This window comes from Mustela lutreola, chromosome 3 (genome assembly GCF_030435805.1).
Source record: "Mustela lutreola isolate mMusLut2 chromosome 3, mMusLut2.pri, whole genome shotgun sequence".
NCBI classification, from domain to species: domain Eukaryota; kingdom Metazoa; phylum Chordata; class Mammalia; order Carnivora; family Mustelidae; genus Mustela; species Mustela lutreola.
In genome coordinates this window covers 202,623,214-202,644,126 of record NC_081292.1, presented here as the reverse complement: position 1 = coordinate 202,644,126, position 20,913 = coordinate 202,623,214, and the positions used below count along the sequence as shown (strand labels likewise).

General features: G+C 43.7%; 1 protein-coding gene across 3 annotated transcripts in view; it reads right to left on the bottom strand.

Moving 5' to 3' along the window:
- HECW2 (HECT, C2 and WW domain containing E3 ubiquitin protein ligase 2) overlaps positions 1 to 19,843 on the bottom strand; it is a 368,631-nt gene extending 348,788 nt beyond the window's left edge. Inside the window, exon 1 of one of the 3 annotated variants that reach the window (XM_059168541.1) lies at positions 19,609 to 19,843. The gene's annotated coding sequence lies outside the window, so the exon portion shown is untranslated. Of the gene's footprint in view, positions 1 to 18,803; positions 18,892 to 19,608 lie in introns of those variants that run through there. The other 2 variants (XM_059168540.1, XM_059168539.1) reach the window with 2 other exon arrangements.
- Between the last annotated feature and the right edge of the window lie 1,070 nt (positions 19,844 to 20,913).

The window sequence follows — 20,913 nt, the reverse complement described above, 5'->3', positions numbered from 1 at the left end:
CCCGGAACCGAGGTGCGGCGCGCCCGGGTCACTCACGTGCGTCTGTCCCTTCTCAGGTGGAGCCGAGGCGGCGGCACGCGGAGGACAAGGACACCCTAAGGGGCGGCAAAGCAGCAGGACACGAGCCCCGAGCAGAGCTCAAAGGGCCTGTGGCGCGGGACTCCCTGCCCGCCCGGGAAAGAACAGAAAAGTAGACAGCGCAGCCTCTGATCCCCGCTCCTGTCACGGGGCTTTCGGACACCCTCCTAATGCCCCAGGTGACAGAAGTGTCCTTCGTTCTGTGAGGTGTCTGGAGGTCCTAGAGGGACAGCGGGTTACTGGAAAACACAAGCCACGGGTCAGAAGCCCGGAGTTGCCAGCCCTGCCCTCCATTCTCTTGAGAAGAGAAGTTCGTGATCTCTCCTGCCTGCGAGACGGAGCCTCGGGAAAAACCCCGGTAGCCCCGGGTCGGAGAGATTCCAGGTGGGTGAACCCACTCGTGTCCGGGGAGCTGGTGCCCCCCAACTCCACAGGGAAGGAAGGCCGCGCTCTCGGGACCCTCCCTGACTTCACCTCACCTTGCTGCTCCTCTGTGAACTCTACCATATCCTTCAAGAAACTGGGACACTTAAGCGTTTCCTGAGATCTATGAGCGGTTCTAGCAAATTCATCTAATCCGAGAAAAGGGGCCCCTCCAGAGCGTAGCCAAGTTGGCCGGAAGTTGCACAGAACCTGGGGACCTACGACGTGCCACTGGCATAGGAAATGGCAGCGAGTGAAGCGAGCCCCTAACCTGTGGCACCTCATGCTGTCTCCACATACACAGTGTCAGAAATGAGCGAAAGCGCAGGACCCCCGGCTGCTGGGCCAGAGAAGCGCCTGGTGGGGGGCACCGCCATACTTCCGGTCAGTGGAAGTGTCTAGAGAAGCATTCGGTGTGAAAGCAAGTGAGAGACACAGGGGAGGGAAGGACTGATGTTTTTCCAAAACACCATGTCAGGTAAAAATATGCGAAATAGCAAGAGAAAATGTTAGAAATAAGCGTCCATCATTAGGGCCACTGTATTACACCAGCTTATCAGCTCATACCCAAACAACGCAGAAATGGGTAGAAATGGGAAGCTGACGTTAAATATAAAATAGGAGGCACTGGCTTAGAGATTGGGTGCTAGGTAACAAGAAAGAAGATGTTGGTAACTGAGAAAAGGTCCCAAACCAGTGACCCTTGTTTGTCACAGTAAGAGCGCTGGCATATCTGTCACCTGAGACAACCTCTAAGGCAGTGGACGACATACATACAGAATCTGTTGCCCTGAGGAAAAGTAGATGGAAAGTGCAAGAATGGGCCATTCCTGTAATTCCAGGTATTTAACTACCCAACACTGATATGAGCGACTGTCACAAAGAAATTCTAGAACTAACTACATTCTCTAGCAAAGGTCAGAGGCCTCCCTACCTTGTACAACTAAAACATCGGTGATATGATGCCTTAAGAAGCCTGTTCCTAGACTAATTTCAACCCTCCCTCAACAGGAATTAAACAAGACTACATAAAACCTTCTCACATTTTGGAAATTGAGAAATGGAATCTTTCATTTCCCCCAAAATTTGTTGGAGGAAAACAAATTTTTAATCTTAAATGCCAGTTACCTGGTAAGTCTTTTGTTTCACTTTCATGTTGCACATATCTAAAAATAAAACAATTAATAAAACATTGCAAACATATTTCCTTTAGAAATATTTCATTGTTTTACTGGAGAGCATACTTTGCTTCACTTGTTCTCTCTTTCTTAATATTTTTTTTATTTCCAAATTTACCTAAAGACTTGTTGGAAGCTCATTCAAGGTGAAGTCATTTCTTTAAAAAACTGGGAAGTCATTATAATACTCAAATATATATCTAAATAAAAATTAACTATATTATGGTAGTTCTGGCTATATTTTCATTATATGAAACTGCAGTTCCTAAAACCATGTCTAACAGTGCTGCCAACTTAAAAACTCACAGTACTTAACTTCACCCACCCCCTCCACCTACAAAGTGGAGACTAGATGTATGAATAAAATTAAGCGCACGAAAACAAGTCTTAAAAAGCACTAGTCAAAAAACTAAGAAAAATTATAGAAATAAAACTTTGTCTCAAATGTCAACTCCTCCTTGGTAAACACCAAAATTTATCCAAGAAAAGCCTTCTGTCTACTTTTGCTGCATGGTACTTTTACAGCCTTCTGGTCTATGCAGCACTTGTGTATTTTCTCCTTAGGAAACCTTTATTTTATCATATTATTCATCTTCCTGCTGTGATGGAAGAAGTTTACACTACAAATAAGGAGACTAAATCCTAATTTCAGCACTATCACTAAGTGACCCTATATCCCAGACTGTCCCCATTTGTGTCTGTTGTGCCAATGTAATCATCTCAAAGGTATCTCCAGCTGAAGAGAAATTATAATAAGCACACTATTAACTAGCCATGTGAACTTGAGCAAGTCACAATACTTCTTTGGCACTTGGTTCCTTCTTTGGCCAAATGAGAATACCCTCTATGCTACAACTTGTGATTGTAGAAAATAACATAGGTGAAACACATGGAAAAGTTCCATATAAAACCGTTACTGTTAACAAGAACACAAGAGAGACCCAAATGCATTTTCAGAAAGAGGAGCTGGCACCGCTACCCTTTAGCTAGCTTTGCATGAATCCAAAACTCTTAAAAGATATCAGGGAAAGTCATTTAATTTTGTTGGGTCTTGCTTCTTTAACTATAAAATAAAAGGGATGCACTAGATGATCCCGACGGTCCTCTCCAATACTAGAAATGCTATTATCATAATTACTCTAGTCGATTTCTCCAACTACCATAAACATATCACTTATGTGGTATCCATCAAAACAGGCCACCCCCTGAATTTATCACAGTCATAAATCCAACTTGCAAACTCATTTGGCTGGACAGTGTGATTTTTTTTTATTTTCATTTTTAAATGGTTTGCCCATATTTTTAAAATAAGTCTTCACAAAAAAAAAAAAATCTTAATTTTTCTTTTCTCTTTAAAAGCTAGCTTATCTAGCATCTTGGAGCAATGATCTGGTAGGATACGGATAACAGCTGTCCCTTTATAAACTGTAAGGTCCAGCTTACCGAGTCCTCATCTAGTTTGCTCCACAGATTGTGTTACCTGCCTACATGGTGGAGGGAGTTGAGTTTGCTCCCCTGATATACAAATGGCCACTCACACCTATTTATAACTAAACCTGTTACTTTCTATCCCTAAATATGTTTCCCCAAATGCCTACTCATTTATCAATGAAATTTAGACTAAGAAATGCCATGTTGATTGCTTATTCAAAAGGACTACAAGAATTCTTATCCCTACACTATTTTTTTATTTAGATGCATAAAAGTAGTAAAACATAGCAATTTAAGGTTTCAACTAGGAATTGGAAGTTGGATTCCATTCAATTTTGTAATTTATTTATTTCCTAAGCTCTGCATGGCTTCAAGTCATTTAAAATGTTTTAAACTTTACCAGCTTAAAAATGGGAGAACAAGTGAGGTAATGTCTAAGTCTGAGAAGAATCAGAAAATAATACTTAGTGATGTCTAATGAAGAATGTATTATATAGCAAAATCTGAGAAACTCATTAAGCTTACTAACCTATTTAAGAAAACTATCAGGTTGGATATTTCTGTAGCTGTTGCCACATAAAGAAAAAAAATTAACAATATACTAAAAAGAACAGAAAGAGGTATGTGTACATCTATGTTCATATTCACAATAGAGGAAAGGTAAAAGCAACACAAGTATCTATTAATGGATGAGTGGATAAACAAAATGTGGTATATACATACAACAGAATATTGCTGAACCTTAGAAAGTAAGGAAATTCTGACATATGCCACAACCTGGATGAACCCTGAAGACATTATGCTAAATGAAATAAACCAGTCACAAAAAGACAAATACTGTACAACTCCAGTTATATGAGATACCTACAGTAGTCAAATTCCTAAAGACAGAAAGTAAAATGATGGTTTCAGGAACTAGGGGGAGGGAGAAATGGAAAGTTCTTGTTTAATGGATACAGATTTTCAGTGTCTCAAGATGAAAAGATTTTTGGAGATTTGGTGTACAACAATGTTAATATACCTAACATTACTGAGTTGTATGTTTAAAACGGTTAACTGAAGGGCGCCTGGGTGGGTTAAGCCGCTGCCTTCGGCTCAGGTCATGATCCCAGGGTCCTGGGATCGAGTCCCGCATCAGTCTCTCTGCTCAGCAGGGAGCCTGCTTGCCTCTCTCTCTCTGCCTGCCTCTCCATCTACTTGTTCTCTCTCTCTCTCTCTCTGTCAAATAAATAAATAAATAAAAATCTTAAAAAAAAAAAAAAAACGGTTAACTGAGCAAAATTTTGTTAGGTGTCTTTTACCTCAATTTAGATATTTTAAAAATACACACATGGATGTTTTTAAAAATTACATACATATAAAAAGGGTGAAAAAACAGACAAAAAAGGTGAAAAAGATAATAAAAATTGTGTTTTAAATCTTGAAAGAAAGAAAAAGAAAAAAAAGCCAATCAAATGTAACATCACATTGTAGCAGATGGTGGTAAAATTCCATAGAACAGGGAAACACTTCCAGAATACCCAAGTAAGAACCTCCCAAAACCTGCTCCTCCAGAAAACCATAAAAGCTTTCCTACCAAAAAGTATCAAAATCAACTTTTTCAAAATTATGGAAATTAGCAAAAGGCTTACAAATTACAATGATAATTTAATCATGAATGGCTGAATCTCAATATGAGTACTGAGCTTTGTGGGATTTTAGTTTTCCCTGTTTCTATCACTCTCCCCTAACATCACAGTACCCTTGAAAACCAGCATCCTTGCAGCCATTGGTGACTGAGAGAAAGAGCACTCTAGTGGTCCCTGAGAAGGCAAAATGGGTTTGCAGTTCCCCCCAAAAAGGCCCTCTCCCAGAGAACTGTTATTATTTGAACTGGCAGTTACCTGGAAAAGCCCCATTCTCAGGGTTTATGTTTATCAGACCTAACTAGAGATCACTCAGTGGGGAAAACTTTAGCCCCTCAGCATTTGCTGAAAACAACGGCTTAACAACCAAAACACCTGAGGCAGCAATACTGGGGATGGGAGTTGGTGGGAGAGGCTGACTAAGAACTTAAAAAAAAAAAATTGGGAGAATCAGATGTGCATACAAGGATCTGAAAAGCTCTGACACATTCTTTGGGCTCCAGAAGGCCACATGCTGCACATACACAATAAATGCCTGAAAAGACCCTAATCTTTCACATCTGGCTGACCCTGAGCCTCTGTGCCTAAAGCATTGTCAGTGGTGTAGCTGACTGTCATAGGTGTGTCCCAACATGCCCCAGGAACTTCTCCGTACAGACTGAAAGACTCAGTCATTCCAGACATTTAAAGAAGTTTACCAAGCAGAGACTTCTGTAGCCACACGTGACAACAAAAATGCAGACATTAAAGAATTTATTCAGTAAAATCTGTAAATAAACAAATAACAACAGAGAGCAAAAACACCAAGCCCTGGGGAGAGAAGGAAATCTCATTTTCAGAGTTGCCATGAAATATTTCAAATGTCTCCTTTCCAACAAAAACTTGGAATATACACACAAATAAACAGGAAAGTATGGCCCATACACAAAAAATAAAGTAGTACATCAAAACATGTGCCTGAGGAAGCCAGGTGGAGGAAACTAGAAAAAGAAATAAATATGCTATTATAAATATGTTCAAATTATTAAAGGAAACCATATCTAAACCAAAGGAGAATATAAAAATATTTCACCAGAGAATATAAATAGAGAGACAGAAATCATTTTTTTAAAAAACAGATTAAAAATTCTGGTGTCAAGGAGCACCTGGCTGGCTCAGTTGATAGAACATGTGACTCCTGATCTCAGCATCATGAGTTCAAGCCCCACATTGGGTGTAGAGATTACTTAAATAAACAAATAAATCTTAAAAAAAAAAATTCCGGTGTTGAAATGTCTATACAATACCTGAAATGGAAAATTCACTATAGGTGTTCAATATCAAATCTGAATAGGCAGAAGAAAGAATCAGTGAACTTGAAGATATGTCAATTGAGACTGTCCAGACTTAAGAACAAAAAAAAAAAAAAAAAGAAAGAAAGAAAAGAATGAAAAAAAATTAACAGAGCCTCAGAGACCTAGAGAACACCAAAGTATCAGTACATGTATACAGAGAGTCCCAGAAGACAAGAAAAGGGGCAGAAAAAATAATGAGATAATGACCAAAATTCCCACATTTGATGAAAACACTAATCTATATATCCATCCAAGAAGCTCACCAAACTCAAAGTAGGATAAACTGAAAGGAATTCCCACCAAGGCACATCATAGTCAAAATGTCAAAAGACAGAAACTTAAACACAGCAGGAAATTCTCATCATATGTGATAAGGGAGTCTCAAGAACATTAACATTTGATTTCACATAAGACACTATGAAGGCCAGAGGGAAGTGGAACAACATATTCAAAGCAGCCAAATTAAAAGGTAAAACAAGGTTCCTACATCCAACAAAATTATCCTTCAAAAATGAAGGAGAAATTAAGACATTCTCATTTAAGCAAAAGTTGAGAGAATTTGTCACTACTAAATCTGTCCTTCAAGAAATACTAAAGTTAGTTCTGAGGCTGAAATGAAAAACACCAAATATTAACTCTGATCTACATGAAGACATAAAGAGAATTGGTAAACCTAACTACACAGTTAAATATAGAAGACAGTATAAATGTATTTTTATAACCTTTTCTATTATCCAATTTAAAAAACAACTGCAGAGACAATAATTATAAAAGTGCAGGGGCACCTGGGTGGCTCAGTGGGTTAAGGCCTCTGCCTTCAGCCCAGGTCATGATCCCAGGGTCCTGCGATCGAGCCCCGCATCAGGTTCCCTGCTTCTGCTTCCCCTTCTCTCTCTGCCTGCCTCTCTGCCTACTTGTGATCTCTGTCTGTCAAATAAATAAAAATCTTTAAAAAATAATAAATAATAAATAAATAAAAGTGCAGTGATAGGCTTATAATACATAAAGCCAAGAATGGAGCTATACTAACGTAAAATTTTTGAATACTTTTGAAATTCATCTGAACTAGATCATTTTAAATTAAAAAGTTTACTGTAATCCCCACAGCAAACACTAAGAATATAACTCAAAACATATTATAACAGTATTACTGAGCACGATAAAGACCTATGAAAATCCTCTTCTCCAGAAAAGCAACATTGGAATTAAAACACCACACTAGAAAACAGATAATTAAGACAACATAAGGCAGTAATAGAGAAACACAAGGAAGATAAAGAAGACCTGAGGCATACAGGAAAAAAAATAGCAAAAAGGTAGACATTATCCACCTTATCAGTAAGTAACATTAAATGAAATAAACATTCCAGTCACTCTAGCTGAACACTAATCAAAAAGCACAGATTGGCATAATATAGATCTTAATTGATCCAACTACTTGCTGTCTAAAAGAGATACTTTAGATTCAGAGATACAAATAAGATGAAAGTAAAAAAAAGGACAAAGATATACCATGCAAAGAATAACTAAAGTACGAACTGGGTTCACAATACTAGTATCAGACAAAATAGAAATTGTTACCAGAGATTAAGAAATATATGCAATGTATACAAGAGTAATGATAAAAGAGTCAATTCAAGAGGAAGACATTATAATTATAAACATATATGAACCCAAGAACAGGGCTGCAAAACATATAAGTATAAACTGACGGAGTTGAAAAGAGAAATGATTCAATAGTAGTTGGAGATAGCAAGACTATTTTTCAAGGCTTATATAACCATTAGAAGATCGACAAGGAGAAGTAGGACACCAAAAGCACAAGGATAAAAAAAATAAAAATAACTGGGCTTCATTAATATTAGAAATGATTGTGCTTCAAAAGATACTATCAAAAAAAGTAAAAGGACAATTTCACAAAATCAGAATATTTTCAAGTCATATATCTCATAAAGTCTAGGATCCAGAATATAAAAAGAATTCATACAACAGAAGAGTAACCCAATTCAAAAGTCAGCAATGAATTTGAATAGACATGTCTCCAAAGAATGGGGCTGGTTGTCCAAATTTGTAAATATACGAAAACTCACTGAATTCTACTGACAATGGTGAATTTCATGGCATGTAAATTATATTTCAAAAAGGCTATCATTTGTTTTTAATCAGTGAGGAAAATGGATATCTACAGAATGACTTTCCAAGATAAAAATAAATTGTATCTTGTCTTACTTCAGGACAATAAACATTCTCTAACCCAGATTGTGCTAGATGCTGGGATGTGAAGATAAATAATAAATAGTCCTTACCCTTGAGGAACTTAGTTTTTAACAAAAAACATGATAATAAATCTTTGGAGAGAATATTGATTCTTTCCCCTAGTTTTTACTTTCAAAATGTATAAAATATTAATTTTACCATGACAAACTTTAATTGAAAATCCAATTTCAGCAAACTTGAAATAATAGCAGGCACCCAAATCAACAACCAGATGCTAAAGAAAAATTAAATCAAATTCTATCTCTAGTCACACTTCTCTCCCAGCACAAGAAGGTCCAAGTTGTGGTCCCACCTGCTGGCCCCGACTGCCATGTTGTAGTGCATGATTCCATCTTCAGTGTGGCCAAGAAATTTGCATGTCGCCATTTCCTCACCCTTGTCCCAACCCACTTTCAGATTTTACAGGACCTAAATTTTATTCCTTCAGGGCCCCAACTCTTTCTTTCAAATACCATTAGTTACTAAGGTTCTCCAGGCATATCTGGTCAGGTCATCGACACAAAGGCAGCTCCCTTCTTTTATATTTTTTATTTCTTTTACTTACTGAAGACCCAAAACGGTCCCTACCAAGACCAAAACACCACTCCGTGTTTGGTGCCCTGCACACCAAGAGCCTGGCACTGGTACCAACGCAGACGTTCTGTCGCTCCAGAACAAGAGTTGTAAAACGGATGCAGGCAGCATACAAAATTTGTTTGGGCTGTGCTGTTCTAAAAACATTTTAATTGCCACTCAAGAGATGTTTTACATACAAACTTACATTTTTAGCTTCATTTGAAAAATGTGAAGATTTGGCCATCCTGGACCCAAATTCCCCTGTGACAACTGACTGAGCTGGGTAGCATCCCTCTTTCCCTTTGGACGAAGAATGCCCTCCATGGTCCTCGCCACTCCACAAGATTTCCAGGCACAGCACATCCCACTGGTTTTCCTTGTGACCTGCTGGCTCTGGAGGCATTAAAGTTTAAGACAATCGAAGTCCAGAGTGTCAGAAGTTGTTTCTGAGTATAAAGCCAAGACATCTTCCTTTCTCTTCAGTTTTAGGTTGCATGGCCATGTTTTTCTGCCTTTGCCAAGCTCTCCTAGTTTCTCAGTCCAACAACTGCTTCAAATTCCTATCATCATTATCATGTCTGACACGTAAGTATCACCCACTTAAATCACTCCAGGACACTCCTACGGAGGCATCTTCAGGCCTGGAAGCTCCAACATGTACAGGATCATTTCAGGCCATCCTGCAGAAGGCACTGAGGATCTTGTCCATAGACAGGAAATCTTCATTTCCCAATTTACTTCTCTTTGACGATAAATGTTCCTCCTAAATTTCTGAATTCTGGTAAGTTAAAGCAAGGCTTCTCAGACTTCACTGGGCAGAGTACAGTGCAGCTGGGGATCTTGTTAATATGCAGATTCTGGCTCAGGTGTGGTACAGGGCCCGAGATTCTGCATCTCTAACAAGTCCAGGTGATGCTGATGCTGCCGGTCTGTGGATTACTTTGAACAGCAGGAGTTAGGAGACATATAAAGAAGGAGGTCTCTGAGATCAGAATTGTCTGAATGAATTAGACCCCAAGACTTGACTTTCTGCCATTTTAAAACTACAAAATGTTAATATTTCATATCTGTGCCAACTTATATAAGTAACAGCCTTTCATAATGGTCCATGAGAGAGAAACAAGTGGTTCTTTCCACCATTAGGCATCGGTGACTGTATATTCACTCTGATCGATACTGAGGTGTCAGCCAGGTTCCCATTTATTTAGAGTGCTGAAAACCTAGGGGGCAGAAAGGCTAATAGGAAACAAAACAACTAGTACAACATCTAAAGCAAAAGATGAGAGGTGCCTGAGTGGCTCAGTTGGTTAAGCATCTGACTCTTGATCTCAGGATTATGAGTTCAAGCCCCACGTTAGGCTCCATGCTGGGGGTGGAGCCTACTTAAAATAAGTAAAAATAAATAAATAACTGTTAAAAATAATAATAAATAGAGCAAAGATTATGAAGATATTAAGTGCTATAAAACAGTGATTCCTAAGAGGGTGGAGTATCAGCATCTGGAGGGGAAAATGTCAGCCCATATACTTCCCTCTGCCCCCCACCCAGATTATGACACTGGCTCTGCCCACCTTTAATGTCAATCACTGACAAAGGAAGCTATGTATACTTCTAGGACTGCCATATCCTTCAGAAAAGAAACACGGGAAAACTACTGTTTTCAGACTGTATCCCGAAACGCAATGGAGATACGGGGCCTGGAAGAGTCAGTGAAGTTGGTGGGCATCCCAGGTGGGAAGTGCTCCTGTGGTAAAAGTACTGAGGGCAAGATGAGTCTGGGGGATTTACAGGATGGAAAGAAAACCTGCCTAATAAAAGTAAACCGGAGCGAGTGCCCCCCTCACCACCACCCCATCCTGAGTAGAGGAAGCACAAAAAGATCTCCTAAGAACTTGATGTTAAGAACCTGTTAAGAACACTAAAGAGATATTCCTTCACAGGAGGGCTCAACTGGTTTGTCTCTCAGGTCCTTTCCAATTTTTCCACAGTTGAAGGAAAAAATGTTCAATTTTCTTCTCACACATATTTCTAACATGAACAACCTGCCTTGCCTGCTGTTGAACATGGGAAATTACCAAAGACAGTATGACTATGAAAAAGCCCCTGTAAATTTATGAAAATGATAGCTAAATGACTACATCAGGTCAATTTCTCCTACTGCTTGGCATCCCCACTTCTTCCAGACTGTTCTCATAGCTCTTACTCTCACCTATGTCATTAATCATCTCTGTGACTCTTCTCTGAACTCTGTTCAAATGACCCTCATCCCTCTCACACAGACAAACAATGAGGTACGCTTCTGGTCTTCCCTGATTACTCTGTCCAAAGGAAGTCCCAGTTACACTCCATGCTCCATCAATAACCCTCTCTAGAAAGCACTTACCACACTTCCAACTATATTTTTTCCTTTTTTACTCAGGAGATATTTCAAGCATATATTCAAAAGTTTATGTAGTTACAAAGTATAACAGCAGCCCATACACCACCGCCCAGATTTAACAAATATAAACCTTTTAGCCACGTTTGCTTTACACTTAAATATTTGTTTATCATATCCTACTAGATTCTCTGTTTTATCTGGGCAGGGCCATGTCTAATTATTCACCTCTTTTATACGTATCACTTAGCATAGAGCCTGGCTCATACACAGCAATCAGTGCTCATGCAACATGTAATGAATGAAGGGCTTCTGGCCTAGAAGTAAATAATGGTAATCAATATGGAAGAGTTATTAGACAAAACACAAAGACTCCATCTTTATTTAAGTTCCAAAAAAAGGGGGGAAATGAATCTTTACTGAAGGTTCAAACTGAAAAGTGTGCTCTAACTGGAGCCTACACATTAGAGTGAGCCGGCTGAGGAAGGAGCGGAAGCCCTCATCCCTTCTGCCCTGGGTAGCCTACATACCGCCTACTGGGATGGAGATACAGGAAAGGAGCTCACAAAGCCCCTTCTAGCTTAAAGATGCCAACTGACGGATGGACAACAAGAGGAAAAGAGGGAAGACAGGAGGAAGGCCTATGCAAAGAGAATCCAAGACCACTGGAGATCATTCACTGTTTTAGGTTAGGTCAGGGGCAATATAGATCATGTGCTGACAACTTCTGAGTATCAAGCCCATTTGTCTGGAATGAAGCCAAGCCTAAAGCAGAAGATATAAAAGGTCATGTCCAACTGCTAGATTTCTCCACCTCCTTCTACCTGTACCCCCTGCCACCCAGTCTCTTAATCAAAATCCTACAAGCCTAGGTTCCTCCCAGCATGGTTCTCTACATGCTCTCGAGTACCAGGCATACACTGGTACCCTTTCTCCATCGAAATGAGTGAGCCTAAGTTCTATTGCTTTGTGTTCTTACTCTCCCAACGGGCCATGAAGAGGAAATACTGTTATTATTTAAAGGACTGTCCATTACCGAAAACATAACCTCCTTAAACCACTCTGTGGCCAATGTGGATCTCCAACTTCATCCAACAAAGGAATTTCTCAGTCCTGAGATGGCGGCAGATCGTGCTATTTGTTGCGCCTTCTTCCTTCCCTCCCGGCGCTTGAAACGGCTCGCTGGGGGCAGGGCATATTCCCGACGTACGCCACTTGATATGAGACAAATGGTTTCTCCTCAGCATCATAAAAAAGCATTTTTTCTTATCCCACAGATAAAATGTTCTATGTGTGCCTTTCCTCTAAACAGCCAGCCTCGGTCTGCATGGAGAAGCCCAGTCACGCCCCCCGCCCGTCCCTCCACAAGCACATTCCTAACACTCAGGGGCCGCAAGTTGGCTGTACCCAGTTTTTGCTCTTGCTTTTAGTATCTCCTCCAGATCGGAAGCAGGACACCTGCTCTGTGGAGGCAGCAGCACGCAGACCGGCCTCGAGGGAAAACTCCTTTACCTTACGAAGCCCTCGCCTTCCTATCCGATCATGAAACCAAGTGCTCCCTAAGTCCTGCCCCCGGAGCAACGCTTCCAGTCTCATGAGCGACAGTTCAGCAAAGGAAAAATCTCCTCTCTCTGAGCACAAGTTTTCAGCGATAAATGAACAAAGCATCACCAAGCGCTCCTCCCTGGACAGACGCCAAGAGCTGATTCATTCTCTGCATGACCTCCGTGGTTTCATCCAACCATAAAGTGAAATACCTCCCAGTATGTACTTGATAGTAATCAGCCTTCGACACACTACTCCACGGCCGTTATGCAACAGCCAGCCGGGCCGCTGGACAAAGGAATTCTGTCAATAACTTCTGGTTTCTCATTAAGGACAGCGCTTGTCTTTAGCTGTGCGGCCAATTTTGCGAGTGTCTATGCAATAACATGACTCATTCTTACTTTCGCTGTACGAGTCCTTTAACGATGCCACTATAGTCTTTCCGTCCCTATCTTATCTCTAGAGATATAATATGTTAATTTTGTAATGGAAAGCATTATTGTGTGCTTGTCCTGGAAAACGGCAATAGTGTAACAGAGAAGCCACTGTGCTTTGTTCAAAAATGACACCAAAACATCCATGGCTTCATGCCACTATTGGACAGTTTCATAACAGGCAATGACGGGGAATGAGGAGCAAAAGGACGGACGGCAAACCCAAGAAAGGAACAGTGTTAGGAGAGCCATCCTCATACTTCCATTTGCACTTTGCAATTTCAGTTACTGTTTTGAACTCCTCACTCTCGCGGAGTCCCTTGCTTTTATACATGCAGATTTCACATTTTATATTTGCAGTGGGATTGAGTTCTCTAAACATGTTTAGGACATTCTGAACTGTAGCATTCATAGGACTATTTTCATTACTATTTTCACACTTCGCAGAACCACTTTTCAGCCACTGATCTATTTTTACAAATGGGGATACAGTTTAAGACTAGCAATAAGCAAACACATGCTATTTTAACAAACAAGAAGAAAATGAAAGGAAAAGCTCATTAACCAAGTTGAAGTGCACTATTTATGACATGTACACGATACTGACCAGGGCAGGCTTCAGAGCACAAAGACAACTTTTTAAATATTATAATGAGTTTTAAGAATATAAGGGGATTTCTGGGGCGCCTGGGTGGCTCAGTGGGTTAAGCCTCTGCCTTCAGCTCAGGTCATGATCTCAGGGTCCTGGGATCAAGTCCCGCATCAGGCTCTCTGCTCAGCAGGGAGCCTGCTTTCCTCTCTCTCTCTGCCTACTTGTGATCTCTCTCTCTCTCTGTCAAATAAATAAAATCTTTAAAAAAAAAAAAAAAAAGAACATAATGGGATTTCTGCCGACATTGTAATCACTCTTGTATCTCAAAGTCCTACATGATCTGCCACTCCAAACCACTTTTCTGATTTCATATCCAGCTCCTCCCAGTCGCCCCACCCCATCCGTCCTGGTCTTCTTGCTAATTCTGAATACATTCTTCAGGCTTTCACACTGGCTGTTGCCTGTGCCTGGAACATGCCCCCTCAGGTATGTGCGTGGGTAACTTCTCTCACCTTTTTCAAAGTCTTGGCTTAAGATTAGGGTCTTTTTCTCCATGAAGGCTCCTCAGCTCCACTGATCCTCTTCTACTGTCCCTTTCTTCCCAAGTATGTACTTCCTTCCCACATGCTATCTGACCTACTTACTCATTTTTTTTTTTTTACTGTCTGTTTATTATCTGTCTCCCACCCCACCCCTACATGCCAAGAAAATGAAAACGTCCCAAGGGTGAGGATCTTTTGTTTTATTCATTGGTACTTCCTCAGCCTTCAGATCAGATATTGACTTGTGAAAGGAGCCCAATAAGTAGTAATTGAATGAATGAGTGAATGAAATTTTTTTCATTGTTTTTTCCTTTCTAACCACCAAACAGCCTACAGATCTTTGAGAACTAAACAGAAAACGAGCACCATCACAGGTTTTTAAACAAGAATTACACTCACAGATGAGTATTCCAACTACACAAGGTCAGGAGAGGACTTAAATTTTAGAGAGGCTGGATGCAAAGAGTTTAGTTTTAAAGTCAGTCCATGAAAGAGATGATGAAGGCCACGATTTTCCAAAGAACTAGGCATTCTTGCGCGATTTATCTCAACCCCACAGTACACAAATCAATAGACATATGATCAGTGTTCATGCAAACATAGACACATATATGCATGCACACATGTAAACACATGTGCTGAACAAATCTAGAAGAAGCAGAAGACACTCTTCCATCTGTCCTTCATATGACAGCTAATGACCTGGCTCACACTTCAGACGACCATACATCACGGCTTTCCCGGACTGTCCCAGCTTAGACTTGGTGATCCAGTGCCCTTTCCAGTTATTACTCCCGCTTACTCTCAAACGTGTCCTTGTCTAGACAGAAGAACTACATGTCACCCTACTTATAAATTCCTTCCTGTTTAGACACCCTGACCTCAGTTTTGAGGGTCTTAGTGGAGCAGATACAGAAAAGGTGACAACCATCATTAATTGTAACACCTACCAGCCAGCGCTGCAAGTGAACTATTTCGAACGGGCAATTCTCCAGCAAAGTCGTAGAGCAACTGCTGCAGAAGGAGATGCCACAAGCTCCAAATATCTAGCCTGGAACCCAAACCTTACCAGGTCACCTTCACAATCGCAAACCCCTAAGAGAAATTTCACCCAGTGAGCACGCACGCCAAGTTCTTCTCTGTAAACCCTCCATATGAAAAGCGGAGACCCAAACTCAAGACTGGAGTCAGAAGATAAAATTGAAAACAAAGGCTCTTCTATTATCCTGTGGCCCAGAAAGCTGAGAAACTAGAAGAATGTTGAGTCACGTCTTCACAACACGTGTATTCCTAACTCTCAGTAAATATCCCAAAAATGGACCCATCATTAAATCTTGAAATCTGCATTCACATCCCAAGAGCCATCCATCTGCCGGATCTGGAAACGGGCTTCGTCGAAGCTCTTCTCCCAAGTCCCGGGAGTTATCCCAATTCCTGTCGGCCCGAGGTAAATGGGCAAGTGTAACTCTTCATATTCTTGAAAGTCATAACAGAGGTTTAGAGCCATAGCAGACATTTAACAACTTAAGGATAAAACTACTCGTTTCTATATATGTAAATAGATGACAAGCAAGCAATGACCTCATTTTTCAATCTTTTATCTTCCTGCTATTTCTTTTTTCTGTATGTATTTTTTGGTTTAATTTTTTTTAGCCTTTCTTATCTTTGCATACAACAAATAAAAGACTAAATAAAGCAAGACTCAAAATCTGAGGACAGGAGTGGGTAGTAAAGAAAAGTCAGGGTTCTGTAACCTCTAGGGTAACTACATAATTTATCCAACTACGGCACTTCTAAACGTGAGAAAGAATGCTTTGGGTAACTAAGAGAGGTCAATAGGAAAAAGCTGGGACCACTGTGGACAAACCAGGAGGTCTGGTCCCTCTTGTAATTCCTCATTCATATTCCCATATGAAAGACATCCTGTGTGTAAAGAAACAACCCTCTGTTTTTGTTGGGTCAACCAAACTTCAAATATAGCTCTTCTCCTTCAGGCCAGGCCTGGCTTCTGACAATGAAACTAGAAAGGTTTTCACGCCATGCTGCCATTCCCCATCCAACACACCATGCAAAACTGGTTCCATTTTTACCCAAGAAAACAAGCAACACACAAGAATGTGGACCCAGGCCAGGCTTATAGCAAGCCCCGGACTTGGAGCCTTGGGTTTCTCTTAAAGCAACACTTCACAAGAGAGACAACAGCCTGGTAAGAGGGTTCACAGATCCAGCCACAGATTTAACAAGTATTTTGAATGTTAGATCCTGTCTTCGATGCTAGGACCCCCACTGAAAGTGGACAGAGGCCAAAAGCCATCTCTCCTGCAAAATACATTCACCCATACCATCTGTCCTCAACTACAGGTAACAACCTTAGTTTCTTTGTCTTTGGCTGAGGTCAGGGGTGGAAAAGGCTTTGAAAAGAATAAAAAACTATGGTTTTCTCTCCAGATCACACTGCCCAAGTTAAAGAGCCGGTGCTCACTTTTATTCCATACTTCCTATCCACAGGGTCAAACATTGCTCATGTTCATGAAATCTCGTACGTAGCTTGAGAATATTAATTTACTGGGCTATCCTCCCTCAAAATCACAGAGGGAAGACCAGTTTTGCAATCTACAGCACATAAAGAACCTATAATGGTGGTTGGAACAGGAAAGCTGCAGCTGGCTTCTCTCGAATGTTCAGAATGACTTTGATTCTTCAGACTCCGCAGCCAAAGGCTGCTCAATGTGGTGGCAAAGGCATTAGTAAAGCAAACGTCTTAGGCTAAGTAATTACAGAAGCCGGTTCTATCCACAGCTGAGAGTGTGGGGGCAACTGCTAGAAGTTAGGGAATCACCTGTCTTAGAGATGGTGGAAGAATTCCTGCGGACCGGACCAAAGTCCTTCCAACTAGGAGACACTGTGAGTCCAAGGGGCTATTTGTTGAAATGACAGAGAGCTAAGAAAGTTATGACTGTTTTCTCCCTGTAAGTGGTAGGATAATCTTAAATTCAAAGACATTTCTACTAAGAAAACCGTTTAAACTGCTTCACATAATCACAAATGAGACCAAAATGTGCCAAACAAATAATCAAAACAAATAGCTTAATGATGACTTTTTCAATGTTCAAAGAAAGAAGAAATTAACTGGTTCGGAGACTGGACGGTGAGGTTATAATGTCTCTTTTGGGAGATCAAAACGGTGTCTTCCCCACCTTCTAGCCCGCCCTCTCCCTCTTCCAAACAGTGAAGTGGACAGTTTCTGGAAAATACAATGACCCTTTATGCCCGGCTTCTCTTGTCTGCTTAGGGATACCATCTGTCTCCCACGCTATGTAAACAATCCCGGCAGGAATCTTCTGATGACCAAACAGATTAGCAAACTCCAGATTTTCACACCATCAATAATATCCCCCATCCAGATTCGGCCTCTTGCTTTAATAATGCCAACAATAAGCCTAATACCTTATCCTTCTCTGTTTATAGGGACTGTGAGTGTCCTTTTAAAGAAATCTCTCAGAACATACAGAGCCATCTGTTGGGAGGAGGGGGTGGGGGAAGCTCTCTCCAGGCAACGAAGACCGGAGCCCTTGAGGGAACGGGGAAACAATAAAACGAAAATCATACCTGTAAGACAAAGGCATACATGAAATTTCACCAGGTGTAATAGAGGACACTACTAATCACACTAAAATCTTTTTTCTTCCAAAAGCCAAAGTACAGAAAATTGCTCAAGAAAAGAGAAGTTTCACACTTGGACAAAGATGTCCACACAGCGAGAATTCCGAGTTTTCCTGGACTCTGGGGCAGGGACAGCAGAAACAGACCCGGAGGGCTTAAAGCCTCGGGCAAGTTTGCCGACCGTCCCCCTCGACCTAGGCTGACCGCCGAAGCCTGCCTTCTGGAACTTTAATATTGATCCCCCGTAACTCCGCGAGCCCTCCGTCTTGTCTCCAAAGACTTCCAACGCTCAAAGAAATAGCCGGGCCTGCCAAGACGTTCCTGAAGTTGCTAAGTGTCAAGGAGAAGCACTTGAGCACCGCAAAGGGAGGAAAAGGCAGGCAGGGAAGGGCCAAGCTCTGCAGCTGCCTGTCCTCGAAGCGGCGGCGTCTGAATCCGCAGCCCCGGCTTCCTCCAGGCCCCAGGCCCGGCCGAGGATGCTCCCGGCACATTCCTCGCCAGAGAGCCGGGAAGCCCCCCCGCCCGCGAGCGAGGCTCCAAGGGCCCCCACGGTCCCCGCTCCCCGGGATAATCCAGCCACGAAACCCGTCCCGGAGCCCCCCCCACCCCCACCCCCACCCCGCATCTCAGGGCCGCGGAAGCCGAAATGTCAAATGAATGACCGCGCCGGGGCGCGCGGAGGAAAACAAAGCCGCCCCCCGCCGGCCCGTACCTGCGGCGCGAGGGCCGGGCTCCGGCCGCGCACTCACCTGGGGCTCGGGCGCCGCGGGCTGGGCTGGGAACGCGGCCGCGGGGCGGGACGGCGCCCCCGCAGTCGACCGGACCCGCGGCCCCGGCGCCCTCCGGCCGGTCCGCGCGCGCCGCGGGGAGAGCAGGCGGCCCGGGGCGCCGCCACACGTCGCATGCAGGTCCCGGCTGCGGCGGCCGCTGCCGAGGGGCCAAGGGGCCGAGGGCTCCCGCGCCGCCGTCCCCGACCCCGCGACCCGCGGCGGCGACGGCACAGACGCGGCGCAGGAGCAGAGCGCGCCCGGCGCGCCCCTCAGCGGCTCTTCCCGCCGCGCTCCGCCGCGGGCCGGGGCTCCGCTCGCCTTTGTGCCGGCATCTTCCTTCGCTCGCGGCGACACCCGGCGCTCCCCCGGCGGCTCCGCGCCGCCGCCCACCCCCGGGTTACGCCGCGCCCCCCGCGCGACCCGCCGATTGTGCCGAGTCAGCAGCGGCCGCGGCGGGGACGCGCGAAGCCATGTCTCCCGCCCGCGCTCGAGAGGGCGCCGGGGGTCCGGCTGCCGCGCGGAGCTCCACGGCCGAGCTCGGCGGCCCCGGCGGGGCGCGGCGCGTCCGCGAGCGGCTCGGCGGCGTTCGGCTCCCCGCGCTCGCTCCTCTGGTGTCGCCCCGGAGCGGCGCGCCGGCCCGCCGGCGTGTCCCCTCTCGCCGCTCCGCTCCGCGCCGCGCCGCCCGGCCTCCCTCCCGCCGCCACCGTCCTCCTGCCGGGCCGGCTCCCGCCCCAGACAGCCGCGGCGCCCCGGCCCGGGCAGAGCGCGGGGTCGGCCCGCTCACCTCTGGCGGCGCCGGCGCCCCTCCCGCCGGCCGCCCGGGCGGCATCTGCCCGCACCTTCCCGCGGGGCACCCGGCTGGGGGCTTCCTGCACGTCGGGGACGGGGGAGGGACGGCGGGACCTCGGCCAGCCGGGCCTCCTGGGGAAGGTGCGGAAGCGAGTGGGGCGGGCGCGGCGGGGCGGAGGACGAATCCCGAGGCTGCGGAGGACCCGGAGCGGCTCTCCTGCGGCGCCGAAGGACGGGAGGGCTCTGAGGCGCGGTGGAGGAGGGAGACCCTCTGAGGTCATGCAAGCGGGACTCTTCCTAAATCTCACCGAAAAGCTGAACGGAGGAATGTCATGGCTCGGTTTCCCCACCGGCAAGGGCAAGACGGTAATACTCCTGTCACCGACACGGGGTGTGGTCGCAATTAAAAATGAATTACTGAAAGCGCTCCCAGCTACTTTGCCTAAAGAGAGCACTAAATTAAAAATTACTGTATGAATACTCTCAGCTTTCTATTTACTCCTTCAGTAGCATCTTCATTGACCCAGCCCCACTTAGGGGAAGGACTGAAAAAGCCAAAGGGCAAGGCTATTGCCCTCTATGTGTGGTATCTATCCAGAAGTCGGGGGGAAAGATGTGCTTGATTTTACGGTTTAACAACTGCGGCCATAAGGAGGAAGCTCCCAAACACTGCCCCCTCCCCAAATAGTGAATATCCATTATTTTGGAATTTTTGAGTTTGTGTTTTCAGTATTATCCATCTCTGCCCTTTCTCTATTAACAGGAATTAGATTTTCTTTTGGGAGCTACTCCTCCCCCTTGCCCAGGAGTTTTTATGGTTCAGGATCGTGACACCTCCCGTCCTCACTCCCCAGAACTGACCAGTTATCATATTCCAGACCATAGTAATTGGTTCCGGAATGGGTATGTTGGTCCCGGAACCCTATCTGGGGCTTTTGCTGAATCAGTTCAGAAAAAGAAGCTCTTTTAACTAGGATAACTAATAAGCCAGTAATAACAAGTACAACCACTTGAAGGAAGCCAGCTTCAAGGGAAGGAAAGCTGAGGGAGAGAGGATGGTGTCTTTTGAGACTTAAGAGGCAAATATGTCTGAATGAATGCTACCCCTAATGCCAATAAATCCCCTTACTCTTAATATCCTTAGATGAGTTTCAATTGTGCCTGTCACCTGTCATTAAAAAAAAAAAAAAAAAAAAAAAACCTTTGACCCATTATTCGCAGAGATCTATCCATTGCTAGACAATTCCACAGAATTGGTGAACCCCTCCCCACACCCAGCACGTGGCCAGAAAAAAAAAAA